The sequence below is a fragment of the Myotis brandtii genome, unplaced genomic scaffold, assembly GCF_000412655.1.
Source record: "Myotis brandtii unplaced genomic scaffold, ASM41265v1 scaffold415, whole genome shotgun sequence".
Taxonomy (NCBI): Eukaryota; Metazoa; Chordata; class Mammalia; order Chiroptera; family Vespertilionidae; genus Myotis; species Myotis brandtii.
This window is the reverse complement of record NW_005365953.1, coordinates 350797-354682: the sequence shown is the minus strand read 5'-3', so window position 1 is coordinate 354682 and position 3886 is coordinate 350797. Positions and strand designations below refer to the sequence as shown.

Below are 3886 nucleotides of genomic sequence, written 5' to 3'. Positions count from 1 at the left end.
ATTACAAACAGACAAGTGCAGAGATGCACCAGGTCAGCCAGCGGGGCAAAAGGGGAAGGAAAGTGACAAATTCTCAACGTTTCCCAGAGAGTAATAATATCCACAACTTTGGTAGCCCTTTCATGTGAAAAAGATCCAGAAACTGTCTGTCATCAGGACAAGAGGGTCCTGGCCAGGCCCCATAGGCGCCCCTCGCTCTGGTTACGTTCATCCACTGTTCTGTACCTTCTTGTAAGAAGACAAGAGAATCTCTGGCACGCCATGTGGAGTCGTACATGAGGAAGGTAGAAAAGAAATCAAGTCGTGGATATTGGGTTTTCCCCCAGTGTGGCAGTTCATTGGAACCCCAATTTGTCCACAGGGTACCTGTTTTTATCCTTCCTGAGGACCTGTGGAGCCTTTCCAAAAGCCAGGCCACACGTAACCCTCAGCTCTGGAGTCCTGCCAACCTCAGGATACCTCCTTTCATCTCTGCATAGCCGACCACCCTGTTCTTCTGCAGGGATCACGATGTGCTGTCCCAGGGAGGCTGGCTTCTAAGTGGATTTTTTTACTGAAAGTGTCTCATTTGTTTCCCCCTTCCTATTCCCACAGGTTCTGTCTTTCTGAACCCCATCTCTTCCTCTTCTGCACTTCTACTGTCTCAGCATTTAATTCCTTTTCAGTGCTTCCAACTCCCACTCGCCTACAGAGGTTCCACGAGGAGCTCAGCTGCACCTGGGAGCGAAGGCAGGAGAGCTGACGTTGGCCTCTGAAGACAGAGGCACAGAAATCGTGCTCACTCAGTTTCCCTGGAATTACATGAGCCCTTTTCACACATTTACCTGGGAATGAACAATGCATGTACACACACAAATAAAGACGCGTGGTTGATGAATAGGTAACATGATATTTGGTTTTCAGGCTTGGACTTTTAAAGTTGAACACAAAAGAAGGTCAAGGTATCAATTAGGTTGCTGTAGGCTGTGAATTTTAGAAAACCCAACTGACAGTGGCTGAAAGAGTTCATTTATTATTTACTCAGTAGGCGTCCTGGGCTGGGAGTGCCAGCGTGTGCAGGTAACTCACCATGCGTGAGGCCCGCAGTTCTTCCCATGTGTCTGCTAGGGCTGCTTCAGCAGCAGGGTAATGTGTTTCTTTTTTTCTTTTTTAAAAAATATTTTTATTGATTTCAGAGAGGAAGGGAGAGGGAGAGAGAGATAGAGATAGAAACATCAATGATGAGAAAGGATCGTTGATCGGCTGCCTCTTGCGTGCCCCCTATTGGGGATTGAGCCTGCAACCTGGGCATGTGCCCTTGACCGGAATCGAACCTGGGACCCTTCAGTCTGCAGGCCGATGGTCAATCCACTGAGCCAGACCAGCTAGGGCTCTTTCGTTTGTTTGTTTTCCTGGAAGTTTCCTTCCTCGTTAGGAGAAGACTGAGGCCAAAGCTACAGGGATCACATTCTGTCCCAAAGGAAATACCGGGAGGATGTTTACCCTCAGGTGAGAGATGTTTCCATTGTTCCTTTCTCCTTTTATGAAAGAGACTGATCAATAAGACATGTTTTTGGACAGCTGGTTGTACTTTAATGCTTAATATGTGAGGTATAAGAAACTGCATCTTACAGTGAATAAATAAAGAGGAATCAGATCAGCCATCAAGGGCTCCTGAGTTGAGCAGCATGCTATGGCCTCCGTGCCTGTCATCTCTGCTTTCTGGATGTAATTTAATAAGATCTCAATTCGAAGAATGGTATTTGCAGCTTCTATAGCAAATTTCAAGCTCTTAAGTTTAACTGTGGTTGGTTCAAACACCCCTGTTTGTTGTCTCGAGGTTTACCACTGACCAGATCAGACCATCCATTTTAGGTTTTTATGTTCTGGGTTAATTTAACCTCCTTGCGAAAAGCTGTTAACTTTGCAAAAAGATCAGTGGGGTTTGGGGCAGCACTGACTGCCAGTGTGATAGGAATAACAAGAAAAGATCTTGCAAACTCTGCAATAGCAAGCTTTTCCCACAACCTCCTGCTGGTGGCCTAGTTTTCAAGGTACATGGAAAGTCTCCTTCTACAGCACCCCTGCCTGAAGCCATAGATTTTGACTCCAAAACGCTCTTTACCACACAAAGAGCATCATGTAAAGAGCTCTCCATCTCATCACACACGACACCCTTTGCCCCACGTAAGATAACTACCCCAGCTGTGTGAGCCTTAGCATTGTGATCAGGATCATTTCATCGTCACATTCTCTCCTGTCCCACTTCTACAGCTTGTCCCAACATGGACGCTTCACGAGTTTCTTTACCTTCCAAATGGGTGGAGTTGCTCCGGAAGCTTAAGCGATGTGTTTACGGTCCCTTTGTAAAACTCTTCTAATTGCCAGAGCACCAGTCTCCACAGAGCACTCCCGACACTATCGTCCATCCCACCATGGGTGGGAGGAAGGTTGGCACCAGTTGCCAGGATCTGGATTTGCTCCTGGTGACATCCGATTCTCTCTGTCTAAGCTGGTCCAGTTTCTCCAGGTCTGTAATAACCACCTGCACACCAAGCATCATGCTTGCTTTCTGCAGGCTGAAGCCAAGGCAAGCACATTTTGCATGAACTGTTCTCTTGGGCATCCCCGGGGTCCCACCACACAGTGAGTGCACAGACAGTGATGAACATCCTCTCCACATGACTTCTCCCACAGGCTTTCAGAATCTTAACCGACTGACCGTGAGGGAGGCTGGCCTTTCCCATCTGTGTATTTAATCCCAGGTACAGCATTTACCATCTTGGTGATGAAACCATGTAGTCAATGATTTTGGATGGCACTGAGGTCTTAGAGCCTTAATCAGGCAATCCCTTCCCAGGTATAACGTGCTGCTTCCTTGCAAGCAGGCCGATAGCATAACTGATGCCTTTGACTAACTCGCCTGCAGTTTCAGAAGTTCTGCTGCAACCACAGAGGTAGTTCCATCTCCCACCTCTTTGTCAGCCAGCTCACAAAGAACTTGAGCTGCAGTCACTTCAGGCTGGCTGTACCATCATTATAATGGCATCACCGATATCATCTACCAACATCTTACCCAAGCCCACTGGACCAGGAGAACATTTTACTATTTTGGCAATAGAAGCTGCACCCTCGGTGCTGGGAGCCGATCGCCTCCCCATTGCTGCATGCTGAACATGGACAAAGGCCTCTCACCTTCCAGCAGGGTAATGTGTTTCATTCATACCTCAGACCATTAGCGTCTGGGTTCTAGGCCACACAGCAGCGCCTGGAAGGAGGCCGAGCCATGTGGCAGGGGCTGTGAGAACACCGCTCCAGCCCTGCCCCAGCCCCTGCCCCACGCCAGGCAGGGCAGGGATAAAAGCTGAATAAGACTGAGGGGCTGTGAGAACACCGCTCCAGCCCTGCCCCAGCCTCTGCCCCAGGGCAGGGATAAAAGCTGAATAAGACCAATGAATAAGACTTAATGACCTTTCCCACAGTTACCTCATTGGCTGGAGCTGGGTCACATGGCTCCTGTCAAGCCACCGTGAAAGTATTTGTGGCCTGTGGCTCTGGTGGGAGCCCAGAAGGAAGAGCTGCGGAGGACGGCTGCTGAGAGGCCGGCCCAGCGGCCTGCACCAGCTCAGCTGCCCAGGGCAGGTGTTTGGGAATATAGTAATGAGTTTTGTTACAAGTATTTATTTTAAGGGGTGCACCGTTACCAAGGTAGCAACACAGCAAAGAGCTGCAGTGAGTTAGAAATGAAGCTCAGCTCCTGGGTCAGAAGGGGCTGCCTGTCAGCAGAGCCACGGCCCTGGCCACAGTGCAGTTAACCAGCAGGCTAGTTCCACTTCACTTGTTTCCTAATGCGCCTTTATTCATCCAATCTGCTCAGCAATAACATTTATCCCCAATAAAATGCTGT

The 3886-nt window shown here is 48.8% G+C and overlaps 1 pseudogene; it reads right to left on the bottom strand.

Annotated features, from left to right (window-relative positions):
- Nucleotides 1-1636: 1636 nt before the first annotated feature.
- On the bottom strand, nucleotides 1637-2878 carry LOC102242372 (annotated as a pseudogene).
- Nucleotides 2879-3886: the final 1008 nt, after the last annotated feature.